Source organism: Balaenoptera acutorostrata, chromosome 4 (assembly GCF_949987535.1).
Source record: "Balaenoptera acutorostrata chromosome 4, mBalAcu1.1, whole genome shotgun sequence".
In the NCBI taxonomy this organism is placed as follows: Eukaryota; Metazoa; Chordata; class Mammalia; order Artiodactyla; family Balaenopteridae; genus Balaenoptera; species Balaenoptera acutorostrata.
This window is the reverse complement of record NC_080067.1, coordinates 145,276,818-145,294,531: the sequence shown is the minus strand read 5'-3', so window position 1 is coordinate 145,294,531 and position 17,714 is coordinate 145,276,818. Positions and strand designations below refer to the sequence as shown.

Here is a 17,714-nt window from a genome sequence, read left to right as displayed (position 1 = left end):
CAGTCCTGCCAGATCCTCTGGTTCTCAAAGTCAGTAAGAGTATCCAGCGCCCCTTTCCTTCTAGAATAATCGAATGATAAATAACATTACTGTGAGTGCAGAACGCACAAAGGTTAAGTTTTTAAAAACTGCTTACCTCCAGCTCATGGTATAGGAGGAGTTATGATATTTTCTGGGAGTATGCTTCTTTCTGGAATGTCACCAAGAAATTTGCTTCTGTTGAGATAGGCGATCCAGGCGGGTATCTGGGCCTGAGCATCTCTGAGCCCGTGATGTGGTGCAGAGTCGGCTGCTCTGTCTGTCCCTCCCCTGACGCTGTCTGTGCTGTGCGTTTGGAAGGTAAAAGGTGCATTTTCATGGGTTCTGTTTGTCTTTGTCGTCTTCAAGAGGTGCTCACCTCCAAGCAAGGAACATTTAATTATGAAAGCTCTCTCCTCACCCTTCCCCCTCTTCTTCACACAAGGCTCCTTTTTCATTTCTTACAAATAGTTGGAGTCAGTGGTGATCCACAGTCAGAATTTTGAAAACCAAACAGGAGAATTGACCAAGTGCTATGTCGTGGTCACATGAAGAACAGATTTGGAAGTTGATGAGTGCTTGCCCTTAAAAATCGCTCAAAATGCCTCTTCAAGATATGACTGCTCTCACAGTACATGCCATAGTAAAATTACGTTGTTATTTACTTTTTTTTGGTAATAGGACCAGATTAGATGACGCACCACAGTGTATGCTTAAACACTTGTTTATATTACGAGCTATATATCTGATCTTCTGCAGCCATCGTTGACACTTATTTCACGCTGCCTTTTCTGGGGAATTCCCTTTGAACTTACTAATTGAGGCTGTTGACTATAAAGCAGTCTAGGAATTTAGAAAACTTTGAGGATCCTAACCAACCAGGGTCAGTGATAACATGAAGTCCACGTCTGTATCCAGAAAAATAAATATCAAATACCATTTGGTTTTCTAGGCCATTTCAGCATTGTTTCACTGCTTGGCTCAATTGCCTTTAACATGATTTTTGCATGGCATTCCCCCGCCCCAAATCTTCTAGTAAATATAAGCTATTATACATATATATATATACACACACATATATATATATATATATATATATATATATATATACACACACACACATACATTTACACATATATATAATCTAGTACATAGATTTCATGTGTACTGTACATATAATCTATTGCATAGATTACAATATTGCAATAATCCTGTAAATATTGTGATAACCTCTCACCAGAGCCTAGAATTCAGGATAAGTTGTCTCTTCTTAGACCACATTCAGAGAGGTCCGAGGAGGACCCCAGTCTTACTGAATTTCACTCTGTTGCTAATTACTCAGGTAGAAAAAGACCATGTTCTATGTGATCTCCTTCTATGGGGCTCCTATAGGTCAAGGCATCTGCTGCCCTTGTACGGGAAGGCCCCACACCTAAACAGAAGCCTTCACAAGACTAGTGGAACCTGGGGTAAGTTCTTTTAACATTGGAGAGTTCAATCCCCTTTAAAAATATAAGATTTTTAAAAGCAAAGATGTCTTCCCATTATTTTATAGTATGTTGTAATAAATAGAAGCTTCTTTTAAAGGGGTTCTTCTACTGAGTAAAAATAGCATCACGTTGGTTTGCAGACAGAATGCCACTCTAGAAAACGGAACCCCGTTCTCACTGGAATCAGAAAGGCAGTCACTGTCCCTGCTTTTCCCTCCCCTCTTTATGCCTTGGCCTTGGTTCAGGCCGTCGACTCCAAGTCCATCCACAGTGGATCCACGGGTGCCACCCACAGAGGGGGTGAGTGTGGCTGGAAAGACCCTTCCAGGGAAGACAGACAGCTTCACTCACGTTTGTTGAGCTGATGGGACAGAAAGGGAGAAGGGTGACAGAAGGGACTGTTATGGTCACGCTCGTCCCTGGGGACACCAGCCTTCGGCAGTGGCTGGTTTCTTTGGGTGCTGGGCTCTGAGTCACCCCCTGCAGGGGAGGGTTTGTTACCTGCCCTACGTCACCAGTCAGCATTCCAGTCAAGGCCTTTGTGCTTCTCTTCTCATACTGACTTGAAATCTCTCTGAACACATGGGATTTACATACACACACAATGTCATGATTCTCTACATTGACCAAAAATGGAACTGGGAAAATTTCCAAATGATCCTGCCAGCCCTGAAAAGGAACAGTCTTGGTTGAGTCGAATCTACCTTTGACCTTTTGAGCGTTGTTCTCGTGGGTTGGGGTATTTCAGGAGCGGGCTGATCAAATGGGTCCTTTTGTTCCGCAGAACACCTGAGATTCTGTGTGTGGTCTGAAGGCCTGTTCTACCATGAGAAAGCATTTTGCCTCTTAAATAAAGGACCAGGGCCTACCGTGCTCTAGGCTCTGGGATGTGTCAACGTTAGAGGAAGGAAGAGCTGTGTCCTGGCTCTGTCCCCCTGCAGACTTGCAGGTCCATGGGCTGTAGGTGAGGTTCGTGGAGTGCATGCGGGCTCACCAGGTATGTCCAGAAAGATGTTTCTGTCCCCTCCTTGGGGTTTAGTCCTGAGACTACCCATTAAACCATTCAATAAATCCTCCATTAGAGGTAGTAAAACCTAACTTTAGATTTCCTGCTTGCTGCAGTATCCTGCTTGATTGCTACTAGTTGGCAAAAGGCCGGGCCTGGGGAGCAGACGCTTCACACTGCACCACATGTTCAAGCCTTTTTCTCACATATTTGGCGTTTGGTCTTAATTCCCTGACTGCTTTTATCTTGAGTTTCAGAAACTTCTGAAGATAGCGATTTGCAGAACTCTGCAGCTTACTTGGTTCTTTTTTAGTGGACAACTTTGATGCAAAGACTGAGGGAAGGGGGCACGGAGAAGGCAGTGGGTGTCAGGGTGGGTAAAGTGAAGGGTGAAGGCCTTTGCAACTTTTGCTCAGAATATGAAGGTCTGTCCCCTGCAGGTGTTTCATGCTCTGTGATCTGTAACTCGGCCCCTTCCTCATGCTCAAAGCTTCTTGGGAAGACACACACGTGTTCTGAATGCCTACTGGGACCAGTTCGTCCCTCCTACCTCTCCCAACAGCTTCCACCAATGATCCTGAATGTTACCAAGTCCAAGCTTGTACTGCTTGCTGCACGACAGGCCAGTAAATCGAGAGATGAGTTATTGGGGCAAGGAATAGCGATTTTATTCGAAATACCAGCTGACCGAGAAGATGGTGGACTAGTGTCCCAAAGAACCATCTTACCTGAGTTAGAATTCAGGCCTCTTTTATACTAAAAAGGGAGGGGGTTTGTTGTTTGTGGCAGCCTTTCTGGTGCCAGATCCTTTATTCTTGCCCCTGTCCATGAGGGTCAGGTCATGATGTTCCTGTAAACCTCCAACGAGACAAATGTTATTCTCTGTTCTGCAACTTTTTATCTCTATATGAATGGAAAAGTGTTACACCTTTAAAGGTCAGAGCCTTGAGAATGGGCTGTCCTGTATATTTCAGGCTATGGGCATCATTCTTAACTTGCAACGAAAGCGATAGAATACAAAGGTTAAAGTAAAAGAAACAGATCCAGTACGGAGTCAGAGTTGTTCTTCCCTATTACACGAATGGTTTAGCAGGGCTAGAATTTGGGGGGATTTGGTGGTGGGCTTGTGTCTTCCTCATTGTCTCTCTCAGAGTCACAAATCCACTCTCTGGTTTCCTGATATTATTACAGTAAAAACAGCTCCCCTCTCATCCCTTGAATTTAGAAGGTCAGTGGGTGTAAGGAGGTTAACTAGGATATTCTGGGTTTGAGGCAGCCAAACTTTATTACCTACAAAGGAGAGAGGAAACTCATGGAAAGTTGTCCTCTCACCCTGGAGACTTGGCAGGGAGCAGTGTGCCCCGAAAGACTCGGGTGAGAGTTTGGGTGTGTATACAGATTTATTGGTTGACCAGGAGTGGGGCGTGGGGTGAAATCTATGTGAACAGTGTTAAAATGTTTAAAACTTACAAATGACACGTCTAAGTGTTTTTGAACTTTGGAAGGCGATGTCTGTAATAGGCAGTCTCTATAATACTTTCTTCATTGTGGAAATATTAGAACATACAGATAGACAAAAATATTTAAATTAAATCTTTCCACACTCAGACATTACGGCTACTGACAATGTTGCATTTAATTCCAGAATAGTGGCTTTTTTCCAAAAGTGGATCATATCACGTATACTTTTGTAACCTGTGTTTTTACTTAACATTGTAAGTATCTGACCATGTCAATAAATATGCTTAATGAAATATCTTTTTTCTGCCGCATTATTTTAACACTGTCTAGGATTCCATTGTATGGCCCTATCATGATGGACTTCACCCATCCTCTCTGTTGAGTATTTAGGCTGTTTCCAGTTTTCTTTATTATAAACCAAGAGCTCTCCATCTTGGCTGCTGAATACAGATGCCCTGGCCCCATCACAGACCAATTAAATCAGGCTGTCTTGGGGGCGAGGCCCAGGAATCAGTATTCTCACATTCTCTTAGGATTTAAGGTCACTGTTGCAAACCAGTGGTCTAGTTTACCAAAGACTAGGATACATTCTTGGAAGTGGAATTTTGGGGTCAAGGGTGTATGTCTTTAATCTTTTGATGTGTCCTGCCAAATTACCATTCAGAAGTATTTTTTGTGTTAAACTAATTTTCACCTTAAGCTTTAAGGCTTTTAAACGGTGAAGGATGAAAAAATTTGTGTGTGGATTTGGGCAAGAGGTTTGTAGAACACCAGGTAACTACACTGGGCTGTTTGGCTTCTGCTAGTGTTTGGTATAGTGACACGACCTAAATAAACAAACGAGTGTTACTAAAGTAATGAAGAGGGGTGTGTTTGGTGCCTCTTTCTCCGCATGGAGCTTTGGTCAAACCACCAGGCAGATGCCGCAGCCCTGACGGTGAGCGTGTGACAGTCCTGCAGGAGGTGCTTTATACCACCTCTAGGGTCCTGATCCATCCTCAGAAATCTGCTTCACAACCGCCTCTTCTTTAGTTTATTCACTCTGACGGTCCCCTACATATTTTATCCCTTTTCTAATGTAGTTGTTATTGTTCTCAAAATAATACATATCTATCTATCTGTCTATCTAAGTTTAAAAGTCAAATAGTATTTCCAAGCTTATAATGAAAAATAGCAGTTTTCTGCCCAGTGCCTCCCAAAGGTAACTCCTGTCGTCTTAGCTGTTCTTCTGTCATTTACCTCCATGTTTATAAATCATGGGCTTGTGCTGCTCCTTTATGAGTTTTCAGTTTGGGCACTATTGATTTTCTATTAAGGAAGAGCAGAATTTGCTCATCCCCCACCCCATCCCCTCCCTGTTCCTCCATCCTTCCAAGTAGTTAAGCAATGATGTCAGTTACATTAATGTTCACTTCTAAGTGATTATAACTACGTAACTATTATTAAAGGTGAACCATATGGTGTGCTGCGTTTGCCTTTTGTCTTTAATACCTGGGATTTGAGTGTTGCCTTAGTTTTCCTATGTACTTATCAGTAAGACGCCAGTCAACTCCCCAGCGGAACTGGCATTTCCCGCCAGAGCGGGAGGATACATTCAGTAATCTCTCAGGTTTTTGGAGGGAAGGGAGAGGATGACCTTGGGATCCCTGTGTTTTAGGTTCTAGGTGAACTGGCTGCTTCCAAGAACTGGGGATCTCTTGTGCGGGACTCCCTGTGTCCCCATTATCCCATCCTTCTCATTCTTGGGGTGGCCATCAGCTTGGCCATTAGGTCAGGCATTCAGTTCTCTTTAAAGAACATTTTCCTCATGATTTGGAAAGCGATGCTTCATTGACCCCTGGTTCCTGTTTCTTTTTTCTACTGAAGTATGGTTGACGTACAATATATAAGTTACAGGTATAATAGTGATTCACAATTTTGACAGGTTATATGGTTCCTGTTTCTTCTCTCTGAATGCTTTCAGGTTTTTCTCCTTGTGTCTGGTCTTCTGAAATTTCACACTGATGTGCTTCAGTCAGAGTTTGCTTCCTCTTATTGTGTTAGGTGCTCAGGGGGCCCTTTCTGTCTAGAAGTTCATGCCTTTCAGTTATAGGAAGTTTTCCTGTATCATTTCTTTGATAATTTTCCTTCCATTTTTTCATGTGCTCTGTTCTTAGAACTCATCAGTTAGGAGTTGAATCTCTTCTCTGATTTGTTATTTCAGCATCCTTTTTTAAAAAAATGGAGGCAGCATCTTTACTTATCTCTAGTATCTGAATGATAGTTTTTATAAGTTAAAATATTTTTCTCTGCTTCATGTCATCTTTTTGCTTTACGTTTTTCTTTGTTTCTGTTTGTTGGTTTTTGGTCACTGTCTCTCATGTTGGGGGTTTTCTCCCATCTGGTGGTGCTTGGATGCTTGTTCTGATGAAGAACGAGCCCGGGTGGGGTTGTTGGCTGTCGTGGGTACCATGATGGGGATGGGTCCTGACCATGGCATTGGGGAACACGTGGCTGTTTCGGAGCTTTTTCTTTGGGGCTGGTCAGTATCTCCAGCGAAGGGTGCTGCAACCTTCTACCCTGGGAAGGCTGGGGGTTGTGAGAGCCTGGCTGCAGTGTGCTGAAGGTCAAGTAGAGAGAAGGTCCTTGGAAGGGGGGGGCGTGTCTTACCATTCATTTAATTCTCCTTCCAGTCCAGTGCCTCATCCCCACACTCTGCAGGGCTTGGAAGCCTCACCATCCCTGGAGTGGGACCTCCAATTTCCTGCCAGGGTATGCCCAGGAGAGGAGGACACTTGAGTTGCTCCTTACGCCAACTTCCTTAAACTCGCGTTTTTGCCCCTCCTCTCCCCCTCCACCATGTGCTGGGCCCTCAGACGTCTGGACCTCTCTGGGGTTCTGTGGTGTGAATCGTATTTCCCTTTACTGGCTTCCTCCTCTGCTGGCACAGAGGTCCCCTCCATCAGCTTCCACTTAACCATTTGCTTCTCATCTTCCAAACTGTGTGGGTATCTCCCTTAGGCTGATGTCTCCTCTTTCTTTCCTCTGTCTGCCTGGGTTTCTACTTTTTGTGATATTAGTCAGAAGGTAAGCTTATGGGTCCAACATGCCATTTTTAAATGGGACGTGCTATGTTTTAGCGATGAAGTAAGTTGCAAATGTTCACAGATAAGGACTGTGTTTCATCATGAACTACAACAGCTGTGAGTGGGAAGGGCTAGATCCATGCAAAATGATAACACGATCCTAATGAAGCCAACATTTACAGAGTGCTGATTGTGACACACGTTACCTGTATTAACTCACTTAATCCTCACAGCCCAGTGGGGGAAGACCCATTCTCTCCAACTCACAGAGGAGGACCCTGGGACTTGGAATCGCTGAGTAACGTGCCCAGGGTCCCAAGGGGAGAAGTGGCTGAGCTGGATGTTGGACTCAGGCTGGCTCATCCAGAGGCTGAGACCTGAACCACAACACTGTCCTTAAGCAGGGAAGGGGGGTGTTTTCTGGCAACCTCTCAAAACTCTCCTCCTGGTATTGAGGAAAACCTCAGATTCCACACTAGTTTTTCTCTTTGAAGAGTCCCATGAGCCACAGTTCCTCCCCTGGATCACACCCCGTCCCCAACATTTACTTCCAAAGTCACATGTGCCATGTCCCATCCCTTAGCATTTAGACATTTGTTTTCTGTGGGTATGTCCAGGTGGTATGTTCATGGGTTATGGATACAATGAGAACTCTCCTGGTCTTGAATCCATTCAGTGAACATTTTTGCAGTGCTGAATGTTTTGCTTTTATAATTGTACAGACTCCAGAGGAAAATTTCTAATGGGAAAATGGAAACTCCTGTTGGAGCACTTATGTGTGTGTATACACACACACACACAAAACCTGTGAAAATACGCAATGTAAAGCAGACAGATAACACCACCGATTAAAAAAAGACATGCAGAATAAACGACTGAGCACAAAACAAGCCAATAAGTCATTACAGTGGAATTATGTAAATCTTTTATCATTATTAATAATTTTAATAATTAAAGTCAATAATATTAACGTAATGCTAGCTGCTACTTCTTGGGTCCCTGTATGTACTAGCTCATTGTCATGACAACCTTGCAAGATGGACATTTTAATACTTTTGTTTTTTATTTATTTATTTTTTTAACATCTTTGTTGGAGTATAATTGCTTTACAATGGTGTGTTAATTTCTGCTGTATAACAAAGTGAATCAGATATATGTATACATATATCCCCATATCCCCTCCCTCTTGCATCTCCCTCCCTCCCACCCTCCCTATCCCACCCCTCTAGGGGGACGCGAAGCACCGAGCTGATCTCCCTGTGCTATGCGGCTGCTTCCCACTAGCTATCTGTTTTACGTTTGGTAGTGTATATATGTCCATGACACTCTCTCACTTCCTCCCAGCTTACCCTTCCCCCTCCCCGTGTCCTCAAGTCCATTCTCTACGTCTGCGTCTTTATTCCTGTCCTGCCCTTAGGTTCTTCAGAACCTTTTTTTTTTTTTTTTTAGATTCTACATATATGTGTTAGCATACAGTATTTGTTTTTCCCTTTCTGACTTACTTCACTCTGTATGACAGTCTTTAGGTCCATCCACGTCACTGCAAATAACTCAATTTCGTTTCTTTTTATGGCTGAGTAATATTCTATTGTACATATCCATTCATCTGTTGATGGACACTTAGGTTGCTTCCATGTCCTGGCTATTGTAAATAGAGCTGCAATGAACATTGTGGTACATGACTCTTTTGGAATTATGGTTTTCTCAGGGTATATGCCCAGTAGTGGGATTGCTGGGTCGTATGGTAGTTCTATTTTCAGTTTTTTAAGGAACCTCCATACTGTTCTTCATAGTGGCTGTATCAATTTACATTCCCACCAACAGTGCAAGAGGGTTCCCTTTTCTCCACACTCTCTCCAGCATTTATGGTTTGTAGGTTTTTTGATGATGGCCATTCTGACTGGTGTGAGGTGCTACCTCATTGTAGTTTTGATTTGCATTTCTCTAATGATTAGCGACATTGAGCATCCTTTCATGTGTTTGTTGGCAATGTGTATATCTTCGTTGGAGAAATGTCTATTTAGGTCTTCTGCCCATTTTTGGATTGGGTTGTTTTTTTTGATACTGAGCTGCATGAGCTGCTTGTATATTTTTGAGAATAATCCTTTGTCAGTTGCTTCCTTTGCTAATATATTCTCCCATTCTGAGGGTTGTCCTTTCATCTTGCTTATAGTTTCCTTTGCTGTGCAAAAGCTTTTAAGTTTCATTAGGTCCCATTTGTTAATTTTTGGTTTTATTTCCATTTCTCTAGGAGCTGGGTCAAAAAGGATCTTGCTGTGACTTATGTCATAGAGTGTTCTGCCTATGTTTTCCTCTAAGTTTTATAGAGTCTGGCCTTACATTTAGGTCTTTAATCCATGTTGAGTTTATTTTTGTGTATGGTATTAGGGAGTATTCTAATTCCATTCTTTTACATATAGCTGTCCAGTTTTCCTAGCACCACTTATAGAAGAGGCTGTCTTTTCTCCATTGTATATTCTTGCCTCCTTTATCAAAGATAAAGCAACCATATGTGCGTGGGTTTATCTCTGGGCTTTCTATCCTGTTCCATTGATATATAGTTCTGTTTTTTGTGCCAGTACCATACAGTCTTGATTACAGTAGCTTTATAGTATAGTCTGAAGTCAGGGAGTGTGATTCCTCCAGCTCCGTGTTTCTCAAGGTTGCTTTTGCTATTCGGGGTCTTTTGTGTTTCCATACAAACTGTGAAATTTTTTGTTCTAGTTCTGTGCAAAATGCCAGTGGTAGTTTGATAGGGATTGCATTGAATCTGTAGATTGCTTTGGGTAGTAGAGTCATTTTCACAATGTTGATTCTTCCAATCCAAGAACATGGTATATCTGTCCATCTGTTGGTATCATCTTTAATTTCTTTCATCAGTGTCTTATAGTTTTCTGCATACAGGTCTTTTGTCTCCTTAGGTAGGTTTATTCCTAGGTATTTTATTCTTTTTGTTGCAATGGTAAATGGGAGTGTTTCCTTAACTTCTCTTTGAGATTTTTCATCCTTAGCGTATAGGAATGCAAGAGATTTCTGTGCCCTAATTTTGTATCCTGCTACTCTACCAAATCCATTGATTAGCTCTAGTAGTTTTCTGGTAGCTTCTTTAGGATTCTCTATGTATAGTATCATGTCACCTGCAAACAGTGACATTTTTACTTCTTCTTTTCCAATTTGGATTCCTTTTATTTCTTTTTCTTCTCTGATTGCTGCGGCTAAAACTTCCAAAACTATGTTGAATAATAGTGGTGAGAGTGGGCAACCTTGTTTTGTTCCTGATCTTAGTGGAAATGGTTTCAGTTTTTCACCATTGAGAAAGATGTTGTCTGTGGGTTTGTCATATATGGCCTTTATTATGTTGAGGTAAGTTACTGCTATGCCTACTTTCTAGAGGGTTTTTATCATAAATGGGTGTTGAATTTTGTCGAAAGCTTTTTCTGCATGTATTGAGATGATCATATGGTTTTTGTCCTTCAATTTGTTAATATGGTGTATCACATTGCTTGGTTTGTGTATATCGAAGAATCCTTGCATTCCTGGGATAAACCCCACTTGATCATGGTGCATGATCCTTTTAATGTGCTGTTGGATTCTTTTTGCTAGTTCTTTGTTGAGGATCTTTGCATCTATGTTCATCAGTGATGTTGGCCTGTAGTTTTCTTCCTTTGTGACATCTTTGTCTGGTTTTGGTATCAGAGTGATGGTGGTCTCATAGAATGAGTTTGGGAGTGTTCCTCCCTCTGCTGTATTTTGGAAGAGTTTGAGAAGGGTAGGTGTTAGCTCTTCTCTAAATGTTTGATAGAATTCACCTGTGAAGCCATCTGGTCCTGGGCTTTTGTTTGTTGGAAGATTTTTAATCACAGTCTCAATTTCAGTGCTTGTGATTGGTCTGTTTATATTTTCTATTTCTTTCTGATTCAGCAGTCTCGGAAGGTTGTGCTTTTCTAAGAATTTGTCCACTTCTTCTAGGTTGTCCATTTTATTGTCATATAGTTGCTTCTAGTAATCTCTCGTGATCCTTTGTATTTCTGATGTGTCAGTTGTTACTTCTTTTTCATTTCTAATTCTATTGATTTGACTCTTCTCCCTTTTTTTCTTGATGAGTCTGGCTAATGGTTTATCAATTTTGTTTATCTTCTCAAAGAACCAGCTTTTAGTTTTATTGATCTTTGCTATCGTTTCCTTCATTTCTTTTTCATTTATTTCTGATCTGATCTTTATGATTTCTTTCCTTCTGCTAACTTTGGGGTTTTTTTGTTTTTTTCTCTAATTGTTTTAAGTGTAAAGTTAGGTTGTTTATTAGAGTTGTTTCTTGTTTCTTGAGGTAGGATTGTATTGTTATATACTTCCTTTTTAGAACTGGTTTTGCTGCATCCCATAGGTTTTGGGTCATCGTGTTTTCATTGTCATTTGTTTCTAGGTATTTTTTGATTTCCTCTTTGATTTCTGCAGTGATCTCTTGGTTATTAAGTAGTGTATTGTTTAGCCTCCCTGTGTTTGTGTGTTTTACAGATTTTTTCCTGTAATTGATATCTAGTCTCATAGCGTTGTGGTCGGAAGAGATACTTGCTATGATTTCAATTTTCTTAAATTTACCAAGGCTTGATTTTTGACCCAAGATATGATCTATCCTGGAGAGTGTTCCATGAGCACTAGAGAAGAAAGTGTATTCTGTAGTTTTTGGATGGAATGTCCTATAAATATCAATTAAGTCCACCTTGTTTCATGTATCATTTAAAGCTTGTGTTTCCTTATTTATTTTCATTTTGCATGATCTGTCCATTGGTGAAAGTGGGGTGTTAAAGTCCCCTACTATGATTGTGTTACTGTCGATTTCCCCTTTTATGGTTGTTAGCATTTGCCTTATGTATTGAGGTGTTCCTGTGTTCGGTGTATAAATATTTACAATTGTTATTTCTTCTTCTTGGATTGATCCCTTGATCATTATGTAGTGTCCTTCTTTGTCTCTTGTAATAGTCTTTATTTTAAAGTCCCTTTTTTCTTATATGAGAATTGCTACACCAGCTTTCTTTTGATTTCCATTTGCATGGAATATCTTTTTCCATCACCTCACTTTCGGTCTGTATGTGTCCCTAGGTCTGAAGTGGGTCTCTTATAGACAGCATATATACGGGTCTTGTTTTTGTATCCATTCAGCCAGTCTGTGTCTTTTGGTTGGAGCATTTAATCCATTTACATTTAAGGTAATTATCGATATGTATGTTCCTATTACCATTTTCTTAATTGTTTTGCGTTTCTTATTGTAGGTCTTTTCCTTTTCTTGTGTTTCCTGCCTAGAGAACTTCCTTCAACATTTGTTGTAAAGCTGTTTTGGCGGTGCTGAATTCTGTTAGCTTTTGCTTGTCTGTAAAGGTTTTAACTTCTCCATCGAATCTGAATGAGATCCTTGCTGGGTAGAGTAATCTTGGTTGTAGTTTCTTCCCTTTCATCATGTTAAATATGTCCTGCCACTCCCTTCTGGCTTGCAGAGTTTCTGCTGAAAGATCAGCTGTTAACCTTATGGGGATTCCCTTGTATGTTATTTGTTGCTTTTCCCTTGCTGCTTTTAATATTTGTTCTTTGTATTTAATTTGTGGTAGTTTGATTAATATGTGTCTTGGCGCATTTCTCCTTGGATTTATCCTGTATGGGACTCTCTGTGCTTCCTGGGCTTGATTGACTATTTACTTTCCCATATTAGGGAAGTTTTCAACTATAATCTCTTCAAATATTTTCTCAGTCCCTTTTTTTTCTCTTCTTCTTCTGGGACCCCTAGAATTCAAATGTTGGTGCGTTTAATGTTGTCCCAGAGGTTTCTGAGACTGTCTTCTATTCTTTTCATTTTTTTTTCTTTATTCTGCTCTGTGGTACTTAGTTCCAGTATTTTATCTTCCAGGTCACTTATCCGTTCTTCTGCCTCAGTTGTTCTGCTATTGATTCCTTGTAGAGAATTTTCAATTTCATTTATTGTGTGTTCATCATTGTTTGTTTGCTCTTTAGTTCTTCTAGGTCCTTGTTAAAAGTTTCTTTTATTTTCTCCTTTCTATTTCTAAGATTTTGGATCATCGTTATTATCATTACTCTGAATTCTTTTTCAGGTAGGCTGCCTATTTCCTGTTAATTTGTTTGGTGTGGTGGGTTTTTACCTTGCTCCTCATCTGCTGTGCGTTTCTCTGTCTTCTCATTTTGTTTAACTTACTGCATTTGGGGTCTTCTTTTCACAGGCTGCAGGTTCGTATTTCCCGTTGTTTTTGGTGTCTGCCCCCAGTGGGTAAGTTTGGGTCAGTGGGTTGTGTAGGCTTCCCAGTGGAGAGGACTGGTGCTCATGTTCTGTTGGATGAGACTGGAGCTTGTCTTTCTGGTGGGCAGGACCGCGTCCGGTGATGCGTTTTGGCGTGTCTGTGAACTTATTATGATTTTAGGCAGCCTCTCTGCTAATGGGTGGGGTTGTGTTCCTGTCTTGCTATTTGTTTGGCATGGGGTGTCCAGCACTGTAGCTTGCTGGTTGTCGAGTGGAGCTGGGTCTTAGCATTGAGATGGAGATTGGAGATCTCTGTGAGAGCTTTCACTGTTTGATATTACATGGGGCCGGAAGGTCTCTGGTGGACCAGTGTCCTGAACTCGGCTCTCCCACTTCAGAGGCTCAGGACTGACACCTTGCCGGAGCCTCAAGACCCTGTCAGCCACTCGGATCAGAAGAAAAGGGAGTAAAAAAAAAGAAAGAAAGAAAGAAAAAAATAAAAAAGTAATTTAAAAAAAAATGAAAAGAAAAACCAAACCAAAAAACAAATCCACCAATGATAACAAGCACTAAAAACTATACCAAAAAACCCCCCAAAAACAAAAAAACCCCTAACAGACAGAACCCTAGGACAAATGGTAAAAGCAAAGGTATACAGACAAAATCACACAAAGAAGCATACACATACACACTCACAAAAAGAGAAAAAGGAAAACATATATTTATTAAAAAGAAAATGAAGAGAGCAGCCAAATCAATAAACAAATCTACAAATCATAATAAGGTCTAAATACTAAACTAAAATAAAAATAAAATCAGAAACAAATTAGATGCAGAAAGCAAACCCCAATTCTGCAGTTGCTCCCAAAGTCCACCTCAATTTTGGGATGATTCGTTGTCTATTCAGGTATTCTAGAGATGCAGGGTACATCAAGGTGATTGTTGGGATTTAATCTGCTGCTCCTGAGGCTGTTGGGAGAAATTTCCCTTTCTCTTCTTTGTTCGCACAGTTCCTGGGGTTCAGCTTTGGATTTGGACCCGCCTCTGCATGTAGGTCGCCTGAGGGTGTCTGTTCTTCGCTCACACAGGACGCGGTTAAAGGAGCAGCTGATTCGGGGGCTCTGGCTCACTCAGGCCGGGGGGAGGGAGGGGTACGGATGCCAGGCGAGCCTGCGGCGGCAGAGGCGTCGTGACATTGCAGCAGCCTGAGGCGCGCCGTGTGTTCTCCCGGGGAAGTTGTCCCCGGATCACGGGACCCTGGCAGTGGCGGGCTGCACAGGCTCTGGGAGGGGAGGTGTGGAGAGTGACCTGTGCTCGCACACAGGCTTCTTGGTGGCGGCAGCAGCAGCCTTAGCGTCTCATGCCCGTCTCTGGGGTCTGCACTGCTGGCCATGGCTCGCGCCCGTCTCTGGAGCTCATTTAGGCGGCGCTCTGAATCCCCTCTCCTCACGCACCCTGAAACAGTGGCCTCTTGTCTCTTAGGCAGATCCAGACTTTCTCCTGGACTCCCTCCCGGCTAGCTGTGGTGCACTAGCCCCCTTCAGGCTGTGTTCACGCCGCCAACCCCAGTCCTCTCCCTGGGATCTGACCTCTGAAGCCCAAGCCTCAGCTCCCGGCCCTCACCCGTCCCAGCAGGTGAGCAGACAAGCCTCTTGGGCTGGTGAGTGCTGCTTGGCGCCGATCCTCTGTGCGGGAATCTCTCTGCTTGGCCCTCTGCACCCCTGTGGCTGCGCTCTCCTCTGTGGCTCCGAAGCCTCCCCCCCGCCACCCCCTGTCTCCGTCAGTGAAGGGACTTCCTAGTGTGTGGAAACTTCCTCCTTCACGGCTCCCTCCCCGAGGTGCAGGTCTCATCCCTATTCTTTTGTCTCTGTTTTTCCTTTTCTCTTTTTGCCCTACCCAGGTATGCGGGGAGTTTCTTGCCTTTTGGGAAGTCTGAGGTCTTCTGTCAGCGTTCAGTAGGTGTTCTGTAGGACTTGTTCCACAGTAGATATATTTTTGATGTATTTGTGGGAAGGAAGGTGATTTCCACGTCTTACTCCTCCGCCATCTTGAAGGTCCCCAATCCTCCTTCTAAATTGACAAACTGAAACTTGGAGATATTAAGTCACTTCCTATGGACATCTAATTAGTAGTGCAGGGTCTTTTCCAAATTGTGGGTTCTTTCCACTACACCATGGTATCCTTCAAAAAACTGAGTCAAGTAAAGACTATTTTTAACATTCAAGCTTTGATGGCAGTAAGAAATCCAAATGGCTGTTTCTTCAACTTCTTTTTTCTGTTCTTTTTTTAGAAATAATTAATTAATTTTTGGCTGTGTTGGGTCTTCGTTGCTGCGCGTGGGCTTTCTCTAGTTGCGGTGAGTAGGGGCTACTCTTCGTTGTGGTGTGTGGGCTTCCCATTGCGGTGGCTTCTCTTATTGCAGACCACGGGCTATAGAGAGGCAGGCTCCAGTGGTTGTGGCTCACGGGCTCTAGAGCACAGCCTCAGTAGTTGTGGCACATGGGCTTAGTTCCTCCATGGCATGTGGGATCTTCCCAGACCAGGGCTCGAACCCATGTCCCCTGCATTGGCAGGCGGATTCTTAACCACTGTGCCACCAGGGAAGCCCCAAATGGTTGTTTCTTAAACTCTCAATCAAGTGTTTCTTCACTCAGTCAGGTTCCGTTTGCCAATTTGCAGGTAGGTCATATCCTTTTGTGAGCTTCAACAGAAAGGCAGGCACATATGCAATGACACACACACAGTCATGAATGCATAGACATGCCTATGTGGCTTTCAGAAGACTGGGAAGGCAAAACATTTGAGATGCTTTTTACACTGACTGGAAAACTCAGAGAGGCTGGTGCCTGAGTAGAAGGACCTTCATCTAGATCTTCACTTAGAGTAGATCATCACTGGCAGTACCAGCTTTGGATCCCGGGTCTACCTCCTATTATGTAACATTTCACAACATTTTTCTCCTCTGTGGCTTTATTTCCCTCCTCATTTAAAGTCTTTTATAACTTAAGAGTCCATGATTCTTGTATGTAAACTATAATGGGTGTTTGCCCTTTCCTTTTTGATCGTTGTCTTATTATTTAATAAATGCTTTTGAATAAATATTTGCTTCCTTCTAAGTAGGACAAATACTCAGATGGCACTCACCCATCCCTCCAAACATGGGCCCCAGTATTTCAGGTAGAATCTTACCCCCTTAGGCCATTGGAATGAGAGAGGAACACTTTGGATAACATCCTGCAGAACTGCAGCAGTGGGCCAAGGTGGGAGATGAGATATTGGATGGGTTTATAGGAGCCAAAGTACATTCTGCCTTCGATAATCCCCTTCGAAATGAAAAAATGGTTCTCAAGTTTTTATATTTCCAGCTTTCATCTGCTCCTCACCCACAGGTGCTTCATTCCTTGGCGTGAGCAAATACCTTCAGGGAAGAGGAACCAGATGTCTCTTTTAATTTTCTTTTTCTTTTTTTTTTTTTTTTTAGCTAAGGAGGTCTCTGTTCAAATAAAATTGTACACAAAAGCCCAGTCAGTAAAACCTCCCCCAAAAGAGTGGAACTCTTTCGGTGGAAGCCAGTCCCCTCTTGCCCCTCCCTATCCTCCCATCCCCACTGTACCCAGCCCCTCTCTTCCAGTGGAGATCAATATCAAAACTGCTGGCTGGTCTGTTCTGTTCACTTCTTGTGTGAGAAAATAGACACCCGTCAAAGTCAGTTGCCCAACTTTGCAGAACTAGTGATTGGCAAAGTGGGGACCCTGCCCAGTATCTTATTTCCTGCATCTCATTCCACCCTTAGTCCCGCTGGGGTCAACCACGTTTGAACATGTGTGGTAATAGCCAGAGGGGATCTCTGTCACTGTGACCCCAAACATCTACGGCTCAGCCTTCAGCTATACAGTTGACCTTACCTAAACACAGAAAGTTATTGCAAAGTTGTGTGTTGTCACATTGCATTTTATACTCAATAATTGTGCTTTAAAAATATCACATTGAATTCTTCTGCAATAGTTTTTGGGTTTTACAGATGAGAACATTTTTTTTCCCCTTAAAGGAAGACGGGCATGTGAAGTTTCATGAGTTTTTCATTTCTTTAATTACTTACTATTTACTTATCTCTGAATCTATTAAATTTTTTCCATCTCAGTGTAGTTTTTTGTTTGTTTTTAAGTGTGGTACATTTGTTATAATTGATGAACCAATACTGATACATTATTATTAACTAAAGTCCATCGTTTACATTAGGGTTCATTCTTTGTGTTGTACTTTCTATGGATCTTAACTAACGTCTAATGCTATATAGTCACCTTTACTGTACCACACTGAATAGTTTTACTGTCCTAAAAATCCCCCGTGTTCCACCAATTCATCCCTTCGAACCTATGATGAACACTGACCTCTTTACTGTCTCAATATTTTGCCTTTTCCAGAACGTCATA

At 42.2% G+C, this 17,714-nt stretch overlaps 1 protein-coding gene across 7 annotated transcripts in view; it reads left to right on the top strand.

The window, feature by feature from the left end:
• Positions 1-17,714, top strand: part of ERG (ETS transcription factor ERG) — a 277,144-nt gene that overhangs the window by 14,029 nt on the left and 245,401 nt on the right. For 3 of the 7 annotated variants that reach the window (XM_057545943.1, XM_057545944.1, XM_057545948.1), the window contains exons 2-3: positions 14,764-14,916; positions 15,572-15,637. The exons of 3 other annotated variants lie outside the window; for them this stretch is intronic. The gene's annotated coding sequence lies outside the window, so the exon portion shown is untranslated. The remainder of the gene's footprint in view (positions 1-14,763; positions 14,917-15,571; positions 15,638-17,714) is intronic. One more of the 7 variants, XM_057545945.1, reaches the window with a different exon arrangement.